We start from the raw sequence: 22,766 nt of genomic DNA on the forward strand, positions 1-22,766 counted from the left end.
TGCGGTATTTACTAGTCTGTGGTATTTACTGGTCTGTGGTTTTTTTACATGTCGAGCCATCAGATCGTGTTCAGTAGTCGCCATATAGCACACGCTTCATTGCCTGAACAATCTGATAAGTAATTCGGTGCTGAATGGCATGTTACGCTAACACTATAACACCGATTGCGTGAGATATTTAATCACATCGAGGTATTTAACGCCTCTATAGAAACAAATATATTCAATTAAACTGCATTAATGGGTGTTTAGCAACATTATAATTGGGCATGTTAAATCATAGATTTAAAGTCTTTACATCATTAAAACATTACACTTTCCTATATTATTATGATATGTTCACCTCCTCTGTGTCAAATAACTCGCACTTATTAAAGTTTTTGTTCGATAATAACCGAAATGAACAATGATTTACCATTTATCAATAATTTATTTATATTTGCGTTGTTTTCTACAAGTAGAGTTACATTAATTATGTTAATTATGACGTAGTTAGGAATAGTAATGAACGAAAATAACAAACAAATCATAGTGTTCAATAACACATTCTGATATATCTCCACTTACAATATATTTAACAAAATACATAATGTGATATTTTCATAAAACGTATTTTCCACATTACTAATGATTTTGTCAATATGTTAACTTTTATTTATCATCTGAATTGTTTGTATCAGTTGTTTTTCTTCATTATAATGGTTGTAATTCTGTTTATTTATCTTATAGTTCCATGATATAAAGTTAGTCTTTTTTATTATAAATATTATAATAAACTTACCTATATTTGGTGTTATTTATTGTCTATTTCATAATTGTTCGTCTTTTCGTGCTTCCATTCTATAAACAAACCCCCTTATGATTTTTACGAATTCAGCATTCATTGAAAAAAAATCAGAATTCACCCTGTGGTGTCCGCGATGACATTTGCCATTTCAACTGAAATATGTCAACGATTCGTACTATTTGATGCTTAATTATTTTTATTTGTCATCAAAGCAACAACAATAAAACCATTTCTACATTCTATCTACTGCATTATGAACATCTGTGTATTAATATGTATAAAAAGTTATCAGTTTGTTTTATTGAACATCTGGTATGGTTTTAATGACAAATGGCAGATTTAGCAAAATAAAAGTATAGCAACGATCATATCCTGATTTGTCATGTCTGTGATACAATATTCATGTCTTGTTTACAAGAGAAGACTTAACAAGTTAATTATTCTTTGCATATATAAAAATATAGATATTTGCTGTATAATAAAATACGTTTGAGGTTAAAAAACGACCATGTATCTTTTTCGGAGACAAAGTCTGTATTTTATTTCTGCAGTCGAATCGAATATGTATTTCCATCACTATTTTGTATTCGTAATACATGCTTCATAAAGCTAAACTAATTAAATGTTTAATATACCTCTGATTCTATTATGATAATCATAGTTACCACGGGACCATTTTGACCTTGATTTCAATGACAACCGGCGTTCTTTGAAGCAGAAGACGTTTGCTATGCAGGCTCATCTGGTCCTATTCTCAGTATTCTTCAGTATGCAATTTACATTTAATCAAATCAAATAGTATATTGATTTGGTCCCTATGATATTACATACTAATTACCCCATTTATAACGAAATAAAATTATATATTCTCCTCAAGTAAAAGAAGCAAATTGAGTATTTGTTAATATGCCTTAATCTTTAAGATTCATGGAGATTTTTTCCATGAAGCTTCCTTTCAAAGCGTGATTACAGTTCATCTAACTTTATTATAGCTATTTATAGTTCTTCATATAAAGCTTGAAGTGTTGTATTAATATTTGATAAAGAATCAATACATACAGAGTGCCATTTTTTATGACTCTAAATAGTTCTAGACACGATCTTATTGCAAACAATTCACATCATTGAAACGAAAATTATTCGTATTATGTATAACAAACATTCTAATACACTGTTTTTACCAGTGTAGACTGCAATAGCCTTGGTGTTAAAAACACTAATTAGATTTTAATCCAACTGATTTTGCAGCTCCTAAAACATATCTTGGTTATATAAATAACGCTATTCATTTTGTAGTTCAAATAAGTGTTATATAATAATATAAATTACATAGCCGCATCTGCTATTAACATCTTTATTTCATGTTCCTTCTTCTTTCTTTAATCTCCGTAAATTTCTCCTTTAAAACATCTGAGCACAACATGGACCCGTACAGAACATGTGGTACACCTGCATTGTTTGAGTATATCTATGTGCGATCTTTTGAAGTCCAGATAAGGAAAAATGCAAGCGAGAGAAAATCAGACGAATCTGGCTGATGGCATTAGCAGAATCTTTGTTCGTCCGCAGCTGCTGGAGCTCTATGCTTAGTGGATTAGTGCAACGTCGGCTGGATGGCAGACGGTGGATATGACGAGGTCTTAATATGTTGCGTCGTTGGGGCGTGACATTATTAATTATTATTTTACCTAGAAATCAACCAATTTGTAAGTTTATAGTCTATTTTTAAATTTTGCTGTGTTAATAGTCATAATTGCGAGTCTGGCTAACTAGTCTGTCCGAAACGTAAGATCAGTTGGAGCAAATCTTACATACGAAATGGTAATACATGTGCCCCATCAACTGGAGATTAAACGATACTAGATTAAGCATTGCATTGTATTAAGAAAGACCATTATATTTTAAAATAAAATATATTCAAAACACCAGCAGATATACAGAGCAGAAAGTATAGGCTTCAAAGTAATCTCATTATTCGAGTTTAAAGACATTAATGAATATGATATTAAACGAATTGCTAAAATGTGTTTTTTGGTCAAACACTTAAATGAAGCAATAGAGAATTCAACATCTATTTTAAATTAGGTATATTACAGACGGGATACTGGCCATTAATGCCAAAACACAGATAGTTTTAATACCAAAACATATTGGCTAGTGACATGCAGCGGGTTCCAGAGTGCAAACCAAGCATAGAGAGTAATTGTTCTCGTTTTCATTAGACATATGCACAGATAGATGTATTTACACCCTAGGGCGCCAGCCGGCCAATTACCTTTCAATTACACGTAATCATATCATAACTAGTGTAAAAAGTGTATCCTTCTTTCACATAGAGGTCACTGGGTGTGGAAAAAACGACACATATTCTGTACTCTGGTAACGTGTCGTCTGGGTTTCTTACCATATAAGGTATTAATGCATGCTGCTATGTTGCATGATAGCGAGACATTTCTGCAATTCTTTGAATATAATTGCATAATAATTCGTTACTTGTATGCAGAATACAGTTTTCGTTTTAGCTCTTATTACCCCAGTTTTTCTTATATGCTTAACAACTTAGAAAACGTGACGCTGCCATTATGTCATAACAGAAACATTGACATCATATATTGATTTAGTAAAACAACATATCAATTAATAAATCGTAAATAAAAATGAGTGTAGCCTCATAAATTTTTATTTTCTGTTTGAAAACTTTTGTACCAATCCACTTAGCAGACTAAATGTTGTATATGTAAATAACTACTTCACCGATAGATGACTAATTTTGAAACAATGTCTTACAGACACCGAGTGATGTAATGTACATGCAAAGTTTGCACATGGCGCCGTGCAGTTTTTATATCATGTTTATATTTGGCAAGAAATAAATGTTTCCTCTTTAAGTAGGTATATCATTGCGTTAATGTTTGCTTTTCTGTAGAGATTATATAAATTATTTCGGCGCAAGTCTCGAATGATTTTAGGGAATAAATGTAACACCAACCAGAAGTCAGACAGATTAAGGGCATTTTCGAAATTTTGTATGAGTTAAAAGTTAGATTGTGAATGCTGCATTAATCATTATTAACGATATGGTATGTTCGTGATGTGTGCTTTTATATTAAGTTAAATAACATCAATTAAGAAAAGTTCTACATTTCTATTATTTGTTTTATATTGAATGACTGTATGGGCTACCCGCGTCAAATTAAAAATTTCTTCGAAATGGAGAGTAAGATTAGCAATTGCTTCAATAATGACGAAAGTACTAATCGCTTGCATGACTTGCATTGAATCAAATAATTGAAAAAAGGTGAAATTGAAAGTAACTATTCAATCATAGTGCAACAAAATCAAAAATGAAAATGTTATTAGGAAAATTTGCATGATTAAAGAAACTTTGTCAAGAATATTATCAGATTTATTAATTGTTACTTTTTATGCTTTTTTGGTCGAAAACGTCGAAATAGAAAAAAAATGAGGCAGGTAACATTACAAGAGACCAAACGGTTGTATAGCTTGACCTCACATCTCCTCAAACCGGTGATAAGTGCTGACAAATGAGAATTCGCTCTCGGACCACAAGCCGTCACTGTCATATATTTCATACAATGCTTTAATATGACATAATGCATTGTGATGTTTTATGTCAGAAAACAACCTCAAAAATTGTATTATTATTAAACCAGAACAATAAATAGGGCCAGGAGATTATTTCAGTTACAACTTTACAATTATATCCTGATTGTTTTTAATAATAACGAGATTAATGATAGTAAAACAATGTTTTCATTGGATCTACTTAGGTGTGTAAAATACGAACTTAACCTTATGAAATGAAATATTCTAAGTATATATAAAATGTTGACTTTAATGGGGGTTTAGAATCAAATGCCAAAATTTCTTAAAAAACATTTATTTATTCACGATCTTAGAAATAATAGTAAACAGATATGTTGCAATAATTTTTGATAATAATTTCAATTTATTGATAATTTTGCTTTGTATGAATTTGCGTATAATGCACGTTGATGAAATAACTGTAAGTTAGAAAAAAATCTGACATCTATGTATTATTCTTCTTGCTTTATCAAAATTGAATAAATTCTTCAAAACACATGTATACGTATTTGTTGCTGTTTATAATCACAAATAAAATAATTATATATACTAGATCCTCGTTTATATTTTGGCATTAAATCAGATTTGATTCTGAAATATTTACAAACATGACAATAATGACATTTTACAAAGTCTTCCTAAGATAATATAGTACCATCAATTTGTTATAAATCATAAATAATACCGTTGGTGTATTGGACGTTTAGGAGCTATAATTCTAGTGTGATTACACAAGTTTGTAACGATAAATGAGCTTAACAGTAACGGTCATATGCATGGTATTCAGGGAAGCTACATATATGACATAACTTGATGTATGGGTACAGGGATGGAGGTGTTTTTCGCTGTGATCTCGCTGTATTAAGTGTGATGCGGATCTCCGTGGTATTTACCCCTTCTCTCCTTCCTCTAGTAATTAGGATCAATATAAACCGTTTATCGGGCTATTAGAGTCTTTATCATAGCTATCATAACTACTTGTATCAATGACTGGTTGATTTTCCCACACTGGCCGTCTACAGCTGGCGCAGGCCTCAGTAACTTGTCACTACCATCGGTTTCACATACCGATACAAGCATACAATCACTGTATCAATAATTATTTTCTTTTCAAGGCAATTATTGACACGGTGCGTATCATCTTTCAGAGCAAAGTACCGGTGTGGCTGTCGGGAACTGAGAAGGGGCCCATAAAGTCAAATAAAATTGTAGCTGCCTATCAAAAGGATAAATATCTACTCTAAGTAAACTTAACTGAATCAATTAATAGCATTTCACCTTTCCACCTGAAAAAATCTTGTTGTCGGTCATAAAAACTTGAAACAGCTGCTTACGATCTGTATTGTAATGGCGTGTACAAAAGGCCTATAGAGAAGTTGATTATGTGCCTTAGCCGAGCGAGCCCTGCTATTTACACGAGTGTCTGCCTAACGCAGTTGACGCCAGTCTGTCTACGGAGCACCTGTGCTGGGGCGAGATCCGACCACATGTTATCACTGGAGTTTTGACATGCATTCTTACACTCAAAACCGCTCCAGGCTTTGATAGCGTTAATACACACACGTGTGTGTTAGGAGTAAAGTCTATTGCCCGAGCCGTCAGTTAAAGCGACCATTTCCGGATTTCCCACAGTCCGTCCATCGTTTTGTTTATCATCTCACACCTTGTGCTGTTGAGATTAGGGGACGCTCACCTGGTACTGTGGTATCAATCCTGTCCACATCCAGCCTAGGTGTCGCCTTCTCTTTATTAATCCGTCACGGTTGATACTAATTGTTTATTTTGTAAATACGATACCCCTTGTGAGTTGGTGTTGGAGCCAGCGGTGTCGGTCATTCATGTGTATATTATATCACGATTATATTATCAAATAGTCTATCAATAATAGTTATTATTTCTTTACTTTTATGTATGAATTCTTTTGTAATCGGCACAATGGTGTATTATAATAATTAACATTAAAGTTTTTAATTGTGTTGTACAAACCCCTTTATCATTATTTTCATATAGATATCAATTAACATACATTAAGATTCTTTACATAAATTTAGTTGAAGCATGTCAAATGAACATGAAGAAAAAACAATGAAACTTATAATCTTTATTGTTTTATTTTCCCATAGAATGTTGTACCCTGAACCTTTTATCAGAAGAGTAAACACTGATGTAGTATATGGGGCCATGACCCAACTCTGTGAGGTCATAACCTCCACTCAGAGGGGTCATAACCCTGCCTGACAGTTAGATAGAACAATATGATAATTGTAGATAAAATCCATATTTGTACGAGTTCGAGTTCCCTGCGATTATTGCTACAGATAGACAGATTTGACATGTCAGATAACTCTTTTCCCCGAGGGTTGAAAATAACACGACGAGTTCATTCTAGCTTCCGTAAAGGTCTCTCTATCAAAATCTCGTAAATATTACTTGTTTACTTCATATTTTTCCTCCCACTCTGACCGTCAGATACCTGAAGGCTAAAGTTTTGTCAGGTGTTCACTGTGTACACTCGAGTGTGACATCACAACTTACCAAAGCACTCTCTAATTTGGTGGGTTCATTTCAATAAATTTTGGTTGGTTCATTTCAATAAACGTAATTGATCATTAAAGGTCAGTTAAGCGATGGAATGTTAGATGGAGAAATAACATGAAAATATCATGTTAATTTGCGTATATATACTTGTGTAAATCTTTAATTAAGGGTAGAACGACTATTCAACTATTCAACCGATTCATTCTTTCAATGGAGTTATTGAACATATCATTTGAAATGATATCATGATATACAACTTAATAATGATTGAAATACGATTTCTGTTTTTAATGCCGTTCATTTTAATATATTTGGCATTAGCGAGCGTGCTCTCTGGTATCCGATGATCCTTTCTAGTTCAGTTCAAATTGGCTGATTACGTTTGATATTGAAGTTATGACAAATGGTTAATTGATTTATTACATTGCTTAATTCATTTTGTTTTTGGGGTTTGATTTGTTTTTAAATAATCTTAACTTCGTCACCTACTTTGCTTTCATATGGTGTTGCTTTGAAAATGCTTATTTTCGCATAGTGGCATAACTCTATATCAATCAGTTACAATTACGACAGAAATCAAAGTGAAACTTGGTTGACAAAACAGTCCTTTTCAGGTTTTGTCAAGGATATTGTGATCCATACAAAAGGCCAGTAAGAAATCAATATCGTTATTCGATGCTTCCTTCTGGCTCTATAATCAGTTTACTAGCAAAGAAAAGAATGGAAAACGCGAAAAAACCCATGTAAATTCATGTGTGAAGTATTTCTTCGCTATTCAAGAGACTCGAAATATCAGTTATTTTTCCCCGGTATTTAACAAAACCCAAAGTTTTGTCGTTATCGTGCTTATGACATAGTGAGTGTAGATGGGGGTGAAGGTTTGTGTTATCTTTTCATTGGAATAATCAATCACTGTGGGCCTTATTGTATCGTATAGGAATCTCATTACTTAGTAGGGGATGTCAGTTTCATTAGGTTTTCTAAACTAAATGAAAATGCCTCACATATGTATTCATGTTAAATCAGGTTTTTTACAGCGGCTGTTTCGTATCTCATCTTTGTTGTTGCTCGTTAAAGTTGATGTAACCGAATATTTTGGTCTTGCGTTTTGTGACTGAAAATAACAGATGGTGTTCAAATATATAAATGATCAAATGATTGATATTATTATTGGAATATTCATTCTTAGGATCAGAGACTCGCAATTATTTCAGAAGCTTACATCAAAGATTTTGTCAGCCTAATTAAGCTGCGGTTCCGGATGTATATATATTTTTAATCGAAGTTATTCATGATATTTTAGTACAAAAGTACAAAATGATTTGTTTGTGATTATTTTAAAGTGTTTTTTTTTATTAACTACGATGATTTTATTATTTGTTTTTGTGTTAGTATCTTTTTCAACTTTGGTCCTATTTTTAAAAAAGCTTTTGATGTCAATAAAATAAATAATGCAAAATTTCTTTATAAAGCGTTATCCTTTTAAGTTAAATTTCAAACAGATAATAAAAATGATCTTTGAAGCAACAGGCCTTCTACGTGTAGGAACACATTCTACCAGTTAATCAGCCTACAGCGGCCGCTCCAGTGGAGATTGTAGCGTAATTTTAGGATTACATTATAAATCCGGCTAATATTGTAAGATAAAAACTGCATAGTGGTAATCTTTACAGGCACTATAGTATGTATCAGAAAACAGTACTTAGCTAGCTGGTTTGTGTATATTTTTACAGTACTTAAGTGTATGGCTGGCGCCAGTCTGGCGGGCCCCGACTCTACTCGCAGGTGTGGAAGTGTGAGGAGGCATAGTCTATTGTGAACGAACAATTCATAAAGTAATTGTCTACGGACACCTGTGCGGAACTAGTGCTTACATGTATATGTATATATACGTATAGTACGGGCACTGCCCCGTTGAATGTTTAAAGTCTTGTCAGCTTTCAATTTCAAATTTGAATTTTTTAAAACTTCAAAAAAATATTTTTTTTTAATTTGGAAACTTATAAACTTTGATAACTCGTCTAAAACCTGTTTGATATTTTAACATTAGATGAAAATTAAATTTTTTGTATGAATGTAGTTCTTATTTTTCATTTTCAAGTTTCCATTATTTTGTTAAAAAACTGGCTAGCTTTAGTTGGTCAGACCAGTCTCAGTAACGTTATTGACAGTCATCTACATAGTAAGTCCAATGTACTGAAGATCGTGTCAATATTTTAAACTCGCACATATCCCTTCTTTAATTATAAATCTTGTAAGATTTCTTTTCTTATTTCATTTAAGGATGTTTGTTCTACATACTTAATGGTATTTTCTTCTTAGTCTGCATACCTGTACTAAAGTATACCACCTGTCTAAACTCTGTTTATCTCTATACTGTATAAACCTATTGTGCTTTTAAACACTTATTCAATACCATATAAAGACGTTTTAATGAGCAAACGTAACAGGCAACACCTACGGTATATTTGTTTGTGGAATATCAGTGATAAAAGGAAATAATTTAGGCGCCAGTAATTGCTTCCTATGATGATCAGATTCATCCCGATGTGACAGATCTAACACACTATTCATTAAACAAGAAAACATGACGCTCCGCTATAAAATTGACTCTTTGTGTAATTTTATGAGTGTCAACCTTGAACGTTAGGTAAGGCTTTCTCTGTTACGAGGGAAGATATTTCACATGTGTGGGAATCTTTAACGATAATGGATAAGAATGACAATCATTACAAGTGTCACAATGATGATGTCATCATTTAATGTCAACGAGTATTCGTATATATTTTTAATGATTTCTTCATCTGTACAATTTGATTGTAATTAATTGTGTCAGTCGTATTTTGAAAATTAGTTATTTTAAGAATAACTTTAAAATCAAACTAATTAAGAATTGAAGAAAAAATTTAAGACATAAAACGCCAGTTTTCATTTTTTAACATCAACTTTTATAAACAAAACAATACAATTATGAAAAACTTGTTTTTTCCTGGAATAGAAAAATATGTATATGACCTATTTTTCTTTAACCCCTGTATATAACACAAGAATTAATGTAACATCATAATGGATAATAGGTTATTATGCCATAAACATCAATAACGTGAGGTAGTAAAGCGTTCCGGAAGAGGAAGCTTGGGATTCAGCATCTAAAGAAGGTTACTTTTGAAAATAAGTAAATACTAAAACTACAAAAATTGCTTAGTGTGCTTGGAAAACAAATTTTGGAAACATCTTCACTATCAGTATGTAGTGTTCAGTTTTCTTTATAAATATGAGGATAACCTCACTAATTTATGTCGTTGCCCTATCTTATACGGAATGTTATTGAACCATAACTGTTAAAATATGCTAACGTTCGTTTACAAATACGCACACCCAGGAATATATAATAAATCATAATGCAATATAAAAGATAAGTATAAACGCAAACAAATCATTTAATTTTATTAACGATAAAATTAAGCAAAGGTACCGTTAGACTTCTGTGTCAATGTCATTTTCTCAGATTTGCTATAAGATTGGGAGCATTTCTGAACTTTACAGAAATTGGGGAGAAGGGAAGCAACTCGTCGCTCTAAACATTTATTTGACATCAAATTATTATTACATTTAGAGCTTAAGCTTTTTTTAAAAATCAAATTAGTTTACTATCTTGGTTTTCATAGATTATTTATTTTAGTAAAGAATTTTTAGAGAGAAGATGATGACTATCTTTATATGAGAATCTGAATTAGTATGATTGTCTATATTTATTGTATGTCTCATGAGTCGCGCGATTACTGTCATTTCAAAGACCCTCTTGTTTAGAAACTCGTATTTAAGTCCACTACGTCTTTTGTAGTTTATATTAAATACTGTCAATGATAATAGTTGCATGAACAACATGTAGTTAGATCCATTTTTATTATGAATTAAGATTTGTTAAAAATAGAAAATTTTACTGTCCAATGACTATCGTAAGTTCACTGAACTAAGTATATGTAACTAAGATGTAATGAATTAATTGATATTTAAGATTTTTATTTGTTTCGGTTTGTGTTTATGTTTTATTCCATTAATGCATGTGTCTTATGAACTCTTGCTTTATCAACTTTTTTCCAAATTAAAGATGCTCCACCGCCGACAGAGCATGATATTCATTATTTGAACAATAATTGGTGTTTAATCAGGTATATATATGTCTAATTAACACAAAAAATAATATAAAATAATTCATTTTGCCTTTGGTGAATGGGCAATCAGTACTTCATTCCATATAGATGGCACAGATTTTTTTCGGGATGCAATTAATTTTTTTTTGTATTTTTAACTTAAAATAAAATTAGAAGCTCAAACTTTTCAATGGTGGTAATGGTGTAAAGTAAGTAACTTTTGTAACTGAAGAAAAATACTAAATCGTCTGCTCCTGTTTTTGATAGTGAAAAAATACCATTTGTCAGCGGTGGAGCATCTTTGAATAACATTCCAATTTTTTACTTAAGAAATCTTACCCTATCCTCAGGACTTTTTCACTCCCATCATTATACGACCTCATTCCGTAAGACATGTATTGAACATTAATGCTTAATATCCGGAAATAACTAATATGCACCTTAACAGACGTCGCTATATAAGTGTCTCTGTTTGTATAGGTATGCATTATGTAATTCTCAGGATTCTTGTGAATAATATACATACTTTTATAGAAAAACTTATTTTGGTAAAGGAAGATTTATATATTTGCATTGGACAAAATTACATATGCAATTAATTTCGTCTACTTTTACTTAATTTCCAGCTTTTTATCAAAACATTCCTATCAAGGTTGCAACAAGGGCTTAATTCCAAGGAATCCTAATGTCATGTATTTTTATCACATATCTGGCCCGTCCAACCATGTCATACTGCCATGTCATTAAGATCGTAAGACTCACGTGTAATAACACGTCACACATAGTTTTGACGTCATAATATGTATGACGTCGCACGATTTTTTCAGCAGATGGAAATGTCACATCCGAGCAGTATTTTTACTGTTTTATTTAGAGACGAAAGTTTAAGGTGTTGTTTATATTTCTATTAATATAAGCTATGTGAAAAATTGAATCTTACACTGGTGACTAAGTGATATGAAATTTATCAAACTCATTAAATTATTTGATATGCGACGAGCCTTGTATCAAATTATTGAACTCGTTTGATAAGTTTCATATGACATAACCACTCATGAAAGATCCTCTATATATACATGCTTCCATTTTATTGAGTACTTGAATTCTTCATGTTGTGAATTATCGGTGATGATGGTTGTCGTCATCGCGTTTCTTCTTCAGGGCAATATATAGTTCTGTCATGTTTGACCATTTACTGGAGTAAAATTATAAAGACATCAAAGTTCAGTGGAGAAATGCCTCGGATATGCAGTACAAATACCATAGAAGAGTTGTCTTGAGAGCAGACTGTTGGAAGGGAGACAACTTCATAGACTGAAATATGAAAGGAAATATTTTCTGTGTTAAATATCATTATACTTGAATTGAAAATGCACAATGTAAGTGATGAACTTTCCAATGTAAATATCTGTGCTTCAAACTATGTTGTATGGACGTGATTGTTATACATTTATCGTCGCGCTATTTTTATAAATATATGATTGTGTGATCATTGCTATTGCAGTATATGTTGAAAGTTATAGAAGTTTTATTTATTTTAAAGAGAAATTTAATTCAGACTCTGTTTTAAGACACGTGAATACTGCTGACAAAATAAAAGATGCCCAATACGCAAACCTGTTTTTTGTTCTTAAGAATACAAAATTAATAAAGACCATCACGAAAACTTTACAGAAATAATTTGTTTGGTGGAGGCATGGGGAGTTGACATGATCTGAAGACGGCAATTGGTTTTTTTTTTTTTTTTTTGTGTCGTAAATATGAAGATATTGATACAGAGCAAAAACCCATGGAATGCCTTGGGAAGATAATAGCTTGCAATGTTTGACACTCTCACAATATTGACGCGAGATTTTGTCAATGCTCACTAATTAACAACACACATCTAAGCGGGTTATATGTTTTCCATATGGCTTTATTTTTAAATGAAACGAGTATGAATAACTATTGTTTTTGAAAATATGATATTATCCAAACCGTACAAATGTCTCTTTTACAAAACATAATTGTCTCTTCACATTTATACTGTTGGAATTTTATATATATTCTCCCTCTGTAGGACGATTATTTTATAATTTATGATATTATCAACTGGTTATTGTTTTCACATTTTATGGTTGCGAAAACAACTAGACAAAAATATTTATGTTCAAATGATAACATCAAAACATGACATAACATCTATAATAAGTCCGGATTGGAGTGCATAAAGACATAAATGTTCAAATGATAACATCAAAACATGACATAACATCTATAATAAGTCCGGATTGGAGTGCATAAAGACATAAATGTTCAAATGATAACATCAAAACATGACATAACATCTATAATAAGTCCGGATTGGAGTGCATAAAGACATAAATGTTCAAATGATAACATCAAAACATGACATAACATCTATAATAAGTCCGGATTGGAGTGCATAAAGACATAAATGTTCAAATGATAACATCAAAACATGACATAACATCTATAATAAGTCCGGATTGGAGTGCATAAAGACATAAATGTTCAAATGATAACATCAAAACATGACATAACATCTATAATAAGTCCGGATTGGAGTGCATAAAGACATAAATGTTCAAATGATAACATCAAAACATGACATAACATCTATAATAAGTCCGGATTGGAGTGCATAAAGACATAAATGTTCAAATGATAACATCAAAACATGACATAACATCTATAATAAGTCCGGATTGGAGTGCATAAAGACATAAAATGTTCAAATGATAACATCAAAACATGACATAACATCTATAATAAGTCCGGATTGGAGTGCATAAAGACATAAATGTTCAAATGATAACATCAAAACATGACATAACATCTATAATAAGTCCGGATTGGAGTGCATAAAGACATAAATGTTCAAATGATAACATCAAAACATGACATAACATCTATAATAAGTCCGGATTGGAGTGCATAAAGACATAAATGTTCAAATGATAACATCAAAACATGACATAACATCTATAATAAGTCCGGATTGGAGTGCATAAAGACATAAATGTTCAAATGATAACATCAAAACATGACATAACATCTATAATAAGTCCGGATTGGAGTGCATAAAGACATAAATGTTCAAATGATAACATCAAAACATGACATAACATCTATAATAAGTCCGGATTGGAGTGCATAAAGACATAAATGTTCAAATGATAACATCAAAACATGACATAACATCTATAATAAGTCCGGATTGGAGTGCATAAAGACATAAATGTTCAAATGATAACATCAAAACATGACATAACATCTATAATAAGTCCGGATTGGAGTGCATAAAGACATAAATGTTCAAATGATAACATCAAAACATGACATAACATCTATAATAAGTCCGGATTGGAGTGCATAAAGACATAAAGTTATTCAAAATGATAACATCAAACACCAAAACATGACATATCATCTATAATAAGTCCGGATTGGAGTGCATAAAGACATAAATGTTCAAATGATAACACCAAAACATGACATAACATCTATAATAAGTCCGGATTGGAGTGCATAAAGACATAAATGTTCAAATGATAACACCAAAACATGACATAACATCTATAATAAGTCCGGATTGGAGTGCATAAAGACATAAATGTTCAAATGATAACATCAAAACATGACATAACATCTATAATAAGTCCAAATTTGAGTGCATAAAGACATAATAGGTAAAGCATCATATTGGATATTCATTGATCCCCACCCAAGTAGGTTTAGTCACATACCCTAGGTAAGAAAAGTTTCTTGAATACAAAGAAAAATGTCCATTATTTATAAACTAGTCATATGAAACTGAAGGTAAATGTCTTAGACCAATCTGCAGGATAAGGATAAAAAGTCTAAAAAGTAATGATAAGAAGCTGAAAAGTAAATGTCTATGTAACCACTCAGGTAAGTTCTTTATCATTCATATAAGATTAGAAATAAGGAAACATATGCATACTTACAAAATAAATACATAAAATTGTATTGCATAATATTCCCCAAGGGTACTACCGTGTTAACATTGCTCAGATTGGATTGATATGTAATTACATTTCCTTGCGAATATCGTCAATAGGATTATGGATAAAAAAGCAAAGTTGATGAAGGGGACAAAAGGTGTAGTCGATAAGATCGGCTACGTCAGTGGTCATTCCACCCCACACCCAGCACGCGTTCGAATCGTGCCCTTTGTATAATCCTTTTAAAGCCCAGCTCCCTATGAACTATTTGGAGAGGGGGTAGCTACACGCCATGATTAAAAATCACCTACCAACACAGAGAGATAGTCCATATCAAATTGTTGAAAATAAATTGGTAACTAAGAACGATTTTTGGTCGGACATTCTAAGTTTCGTATAAGTGTTCTCAAAATGTGTCCTACTTTCTCAATTGGGCATTCATGATAATAATCGGAAAACAAATCAATAGTTAAAACGCTTCGATAAAACAGTATAAACGTGCTGTCTAATCTTCCGTTGCGTTTGTACATTGAAAAGTGTTATAGAATCAATGAACTATATGATATGCATTATCGTACTTAAACATGGATTAACATAAAACTGATAACAACAACGACCAATCAAATATTGGTTTGAAAATGAAATGATAAATAAGAACGATTTTTAGTCGGACTATCATTTCGTTAAGTTTCTTCTAACCGTGTTCTCAAAATTTCTAACTCGTCAATGGGGGCATTCAAAATATCGGAAAAAAAGATGTTAGTTAGGTGACATTTACGAACGTGTTGGACAATTCTACCGTTTGCTTTCTCATGAGAGTGTCAAGATGGGAATATATCGACCGGATCGTTCTAAATAGTGTGGAGATGTACCAACAAAAACTAAGACAATGATAACAAAATTCAGGAGTACAACCTCGGTACATCGAAAATCGACATGTAACGTTAAGAACGGGGACAATAAGTTTCACAAGTCGTGGGACATCGGTTATGTTCTTTGAACTTAAAAAAAAGGAAAGAAAATACATGTATGAAATGTTAATACATATTTGTGTATATAGGAAACTCATTTTGGACTAGAACCAGTGGTATCCTTCATAACATTAAAATTAAGTGATGGAGACATATTACATCTTTTGATAGTGCCAAAGGGCTTTAACATGTTGCTTCAGAGCATCGATTTATATCAACTAAGTATTTTATGTATTGGCCAAACAACTAATCAAGAAACCAAATGGCGATATCATCATCTTTAGGAACACATTTCAGTAATCAACATTATATTTTTCTTTCTTTTTGATGCAAATTGTTATTTGTCGAAAAATCGGTGAACACGGAACATTTTTATTTTGAAAATGAAAGATTTGTCTTTTCTTTCTTTTTCTCAAACCAGAAGATGAAAGCCAATATGGACTATAGAATATACTGTTTTATTGAAACCACGTACATTGTATATGTTATATTCGAACGAAAAGGCATTTGTCAATACAAAAAACTGATAAAAATCGCCTCTATCACAAACTCGTAATTTTGATCAGTTGTTTACATATTAAGTATAGGAAGTAAGAATCCTCCATAACAGAACAGAAGAAGTCCAAAAAAGAAAGATTCTTTATTGAAACTACAAGGTATTCAATAAAAAGAGTGTCTAAAAGAGTTTCAAGACTCACAAGAAGTTTTTGCACCTCTTGACATTCCCAAAGCAAGTGTGTAATAGTTTCATATTCCGAGTTGCAAAGTGTACACATAGGCGACGGAACAATTCGAGCTTTAAATAAAAAAGAATAAGTTGCCAGAATATTATGATTAACTCTATATTGAAACCACTGAAATTTTGTGTTTTTTGTAATCATAAATGGAAGCTTAAAAACATTTTTCCATGATATATTACTCAAATCGAAAATTGAATTCCATTTCTTTTGTCCTGATGGTACAATATTGGTTTTTATCAGACTATTATAAAATACTTTGGAACCTTTAGATTTGCTAAACATTTGCTCATAATATATTGGAATAAATGGACAAGGTATTTCTGTTTTAGGAAAACCTGGATTGCGATTAAATTGTTTTACTGCTGAAATAACACTGTGATACTGAAGGAAGTTAGTCTCTATGTGATATTTTTGAGTAAATTCTTCAAAAGTATAAAATCTACCAGAATCATAGTCCTCTCACATATTCAATCCTTTATATTCTATAACTTGCAAACCTAAAAACTTATTAACTTAAAACGGTTTTTTGTTTTCAGAATACAGGAAGTTGGTATGCGAAATTTAAGAACAATATGCATTTCTTAAATAAAGCTTTTTTTCTGAAAATATCGTAGCTCTTTATTTTTTATTCTAAAGATTTGAATAAATATTGATATTTAGCAAGATGGATATCTCTCAATAACCATTGGCATTACACTCTTTGCCATTCGGTGGAAAACGAGCAATAAAGAAGTAGATATCAGAACTTGTATCGTGAAAATGACAATATAAAAACTATACATTGTATTTACACAAATAATGATTACCTGTTCTACCGAAATAATCAGAGGTAACGTTCAAATTACCTCAACGTATATTAGCACATGTAATAGATGAAAATATCGGCTCCATAGCTCAGTTGGTTAGAGCGCCAGTCTAGTAAACTGGAGGTCGAGGGTTCGACTCCCTCTGGAGCCTGGTTGACAATTCATCTATTTTTGTAGTAAACACATTAGATATGCAAAAATGATAAAATCCAAAATGAACCTTTCACTCGCTTTAACATGTCTTCACTTAAACCATTTTTTTTATATTTTATATATGATTTGATAACAAACTTGCAACTTAACAGCTTATGTGCTTTGTGTCTTAAAGAATATTTTATAAAGTAAATTTATTGTGAATTATTGGTATTTATCAAATATTTTATTTTAAGAAGGAATCTAATGATTTGGAAGAAACGAATTGACATATAAATTAGAACATTTCTGAAAATCATGGTCTATGCTTTGTTGGAAGAAACGAATTGGCCATTCCATCTAAATATGATATAAATTATTCTGTAACTGTAGATTAAAATCAATTAAAATTTATATCAGATTAAATTTTTATACTTGAGATGCATGATATCTGAACTATTTTTTTCAGGGAATGATTTTATGTAAGGGGAAACGATTTAAGTATTATTTAATAACAAAGTTCTCTTTTTTAAATTTATTTCTCTTAAAACTTCAATTGTTATAACTATATGAAGGCCAATAATTAATTTAAATTGTTTGTTAATATTACGTCTTAAAACTAAACTATGTCAATTTGTCAATAACTACTAAATGTTCAAACATTTAAATGTAATTTAAGTTACTCTTTAAATATCATGCGGCAATAAATAAAATTATAACTAATGAAAAATTAAACAAAACTTTGCTTGGACGCATCTCATACACTTTTACGGTTTTGTCACCGAAATCTAAAATTGAAACTAGTTTCTATGGAGCAAAAGAGTTTATCAACATACAACTCAGCTTATACTAAAAAAGAAGTAGATCGATATTCCACATTCATTCCATAGCTCAGTTGGTTAAAAACGCCAAAATTCTAAAAACTAAAATATGGAAAATTCGACATTTAGCAATATGAATTGGAGCAAACTGTTTTCAATACAAACTCTATTTTCATTTTAAACATGAAATCTGAAAACATTATCAAATTCTTATGTCAAACTTATTGCTATTCAAATTTAAAATATTTATTACTAATTTTTACTAAACAAAGATATCCATGAATTGACTAACTTTGAAAACAACCCAAGTGGATTATCAGTTAATTCATAAGACTCCGAGAAATGTGTTTTAAAACGCTTGACGAATATCGACTTTATAAAATGGAGCCATGCATTTATCCATGATTGGAATCTGATATTAATTTTGTTCATAAATAAACTTCAAATGAAAAAAAAATGACATAAATCATTCAATCTTTGTTTATCACTTTATTGATCCCATTTTCTAAACTATGTTTTTACAAGGACATTTTTTAAAATTTGACATTTCTAAAACATAATCATAATAATTATTGTAATTTTGTTTTCTCATTATGAAAAACTGAATAAACAAATAAATTTGATTACTTCCATTTTCATCTATATCGAAAAAGAGACTTTATTTTTTACTTGTTCGATTCAAACATACAGCTTTCAATCTTGTATTTGATCAAAATTGTTCTCAATTTGTGTTTTAAAAGACAAAAATTTGAACGCTCTCATTGATTTAAAACTTTTTATCGTCTTCCTATATGCAGTTATAATGATTCTAATGAAATTAACTTTCACAAGATATTTATTTTGATTAATCTGCAAAGATGTTTTATTATACTTTATTTGTGTAAAACTAGAAAGCATTGGATACAAATATGTCAAATGTGATTTTAAACGACATGAATCTTTGATATCTTAAAACAAAAATATCGATAATATACTTGTAACGAAATGTTCCACACACATGTACAATACAATTTGTATTCTACATCATATAATATATAATTAGGACAAATATGACAATATGAAAAAAAATGAAAAAATTAAATAATGGAACTACATAACTTAACGTTACCAGTCATTGAAAATTTCTGATATTAGATAAGGATAAATTACAGTGTAATGAAATAACAATATATCGGCTCCATAGCTCAGTTGGTTAGAGCGCCAGTCTAGTAAACTGGAGGTCGAGGGTTTTCGACTCCCTCTGGAGCCTTGAATTCGATAAATCTTTTTGTATTTAAACACATTACATAGGAATGAAAAATAACTTCTTATGTGAATCGTTTCACTGAAATACCCTTGCATTGCACATATTTTTATTTAATCATTTTGAAAACATTCCTTGCTTTTTGTTCTGACCAAATAACAAATGATTTGTACGCTTAGAAACTTTTATTTGTTTATTAAATTCATTTCAGCTTATTTTCTTTTTCATAAAATATGGTTAAATGGTGGAATCCTTACAACATTTTACTTTGTGATACATCCTGTCAATCAATGTTACTCGAAACAAAAATGGACCAAATATATGATAACAAAATTTGACATGTCGTAATGTACTTGAGTCATTTATATGACACAAATCGAAATAATCAACTGTATCATAAGTGAAAAATTTTATTGACAAGAAAAAGGAAATTAACAATCGCTTCGGCTATTCATAACACTGATGCTTGTGAAAATAATTGAAAACCTCCGATGGTGTCAATTATAAGTTACTGGCTTACGAAAAAGTGCCCATAAACAATGGGAAGAAACTGAAGGTACCATTGTTGATCGTAATCATTTTTAATTTGAGGGCTTCATTCATATCAAAGTGTAAATAAGTTGAAACATAAAGGAAATTTTAAAGTTAAAAATACATTAAATTGTTTGCAGATATGCTATAATAGTTATACTTATTGAATTTTCCCTACTTAATGTTAAAATAGATAAAGAACATAACTATGATCAATTAATAAATATGTATTAACATTATATCACTTTCTTGCCATTTATCGGAATGAAATGGTATACTCAAATCCAAATCTATTGAATTTTCGCCAGTCTAGTAAACTGGAGGTCCAGAAGGGTTCGACTCCCTCATGGAGCCTTGTTTTCAAACTGTTTCATTTTTAAATATTACATAGGAATGTCAAAAGACATGTAAAACGACTAATTCTAAATTAATTCCTTCTTCACATGATTTTTGTCCCATTTTGGTATTTAAGTAAATAATTATTACTTATTATAGATTCTGATTATCAACTTTGTGTTTACAAACTCAATGGAACGATTATAATCATTTAGCATGAAATATTTTAAAAGCTTATAAACAAGTATTAAAGAGCAAATCTTTCAAATTGTAGAAACTTAAATTAAATAAAGGATACTTATATGATTTGCAATCCTTACACAATTGTATACAATGGCCAAAGAAATTAAACCTAAAACCAAACTTTAGGAATTAAATTGTTTTGGTATAAATAAAATTTAAACTGAAGAAACCATTTTCTTAACTCGGAAGGACATTTCTAACAGTTTCTATTATAACATTGTTCAAAAATTTCAAACTCTTAATTGGGCATTCAGATAATTTCAAAATTTAAAATAATAAGTTAATATACTAACGTTTGAAACTAATCGTAAGATCTTTGCTGTTATCATAAAGAAGTTTGTAAAATCAGTGACAATATTATTTATCGTTCTAAACTGAACATGGTTACCAAAACAAACTAAGACAATGATTAACAAAATTCAATCAGTAGATACCAGTCGTAAAAATGGCACGTAAAAAGGTGACATATTTTTTCACAAGTCGTGACAAACGCCGGATATCAGTTGCTAGAATATGTGATGATGGAAAAATAAAGTTACTTGTTTTCGTCGAATGTACCTCTAAATGACAATGATCAGGCTTATGTTTGAACAGAGATAGTCAATTAAACTGTGATGTCGAATGGTTGAACTATTTGGAGCCTTGCATATTAGGAAACTCATTTTTGTCAAAAATACAACATTGTAAACAAAATTCACAAAATCAAAATGACTAAAAACCTCCTTCATGAACAAAGAAATTTTTACAATAATGGTAAATTTAAGTTGATACATGAAATTTCCATTATTAGTATTCTGACATATAATTTTAGTAATAACTGTGGTTGCTGAGGTACAGGAAAGGTAGTAAAACGACATCTGTTGACTTCAGAGGTTCAAACTCACTCAGATATCAACTGCAGTATTTTTTATGTATATATAAACATGGCCTTTACTTAAACAAAGCTATCATTAAACATATATCATATCTTTTATGTAAACCATTAACAATTATGGTAATCAACATGTTAACATGTTGTATAAATTTATAAATAAGGACTGAAATTTGGCCAAACAAATATCGGTTGAAATGATGATCATTATTTATATTCATTTCTAATAAACAAAGTACATTTAATTCACCATCATACAGATTTACACCAATACACAAATAAACAAAACATGTTAAAGAATACTTGATAGGATAATACATGTTTGGACTATTGTAAAACAATTTGATTATAGCATTGGTTTATTCTAAGTAAAAAAAAGCTGGAGGTCGAGGGTTCGACTCCCTCTGGAGCCTGAAATCTATTTTTAATGTCAATACTACTATTAAAAAATGAAAAATCATCATTTGATCGGGTTATGTTTGAACAAACTTTTAACATTATTTTATTTTTTATATGTTTTTTTATTTTATATATGATCCACTGATAACATATACAATTGCAAATCAATTTATTAATAATGAACAGAATGTTTGATACAGTTTCTCCTTTCGAAGCAGTTGGAAAACTGAATACATTGTTTTCATTTTTGAAAATGTACTGTACTTCTTGAATTGCATATTTCGAATCAAAGGCATTTGTGCAATTTAAAATTTGAATTGCTTTTGGTAAGACAATTTAAATGTCTTATAAAATGAAATTGTTTTTTTGAAGTTCCAAGGAAATTACAAGAATTTTTTGCCAACTAGATGAAGTATTTCCAAATAAGAAGTTTCTTTATTTTTAGTTGCAGGTATTCAATAAAAAACTGTAAAGAGCGACCGACAACAAGAAATTTTTTTGCAAATAAAAAAAGGACCAGCAAGTGTTATGCCAGCATTAAATCTTTAGGCTACTAACAATCGAGCTTAAATAAAAAGAATAAGTTGCCAGAAAATTATGATAACTCTATATTGAAACCA

The 22,766-nt window shown here is 30.6% G+C and overlaps 2 non-coding genes across 2 annotated transcripts; both read left to right on the forward strand.

The window, feature by feature from the left end:
- Window positions 1-17,647: 17,647 nt before the first annotated feature.
- Window positions 17,648-17,721, forward strand: Trnat-agu (transfer RNA threonine (anticodon AGU)). Its single transcript has one exon. It is a non-coding gene; the product is annotated as a tRNA-Thr (tRNA).
- Window positions 17,722-19,696: 1,975 nt separating this feature from the next.
- Window positions 19,697-19,772, forward strand: Trnat-agu (transfer RNA threonine (anticodon AGU)). The gene has a single exon. It is a non-coding gene; the product is annotated as a tRNA-Thr (tRNA).
- Window positions 19,773-22,766: the final 2,994 nt, after the last annotated feature.

This window comes from Argopecten irradians, chromosome 6 (assembly GCF_041381155.1).
Source record: "Argopecten irradians isolate NY chromosome 6, Ai_NY, whole genome shotgun sequence".
NCBI classification, from domain to species: domain Eukaryota; kingdom Metazoa; phylum Mollusca; class Bivalvia; order Pectinida; family Pectinidae; genus Argopecten; species Argopecten irradians.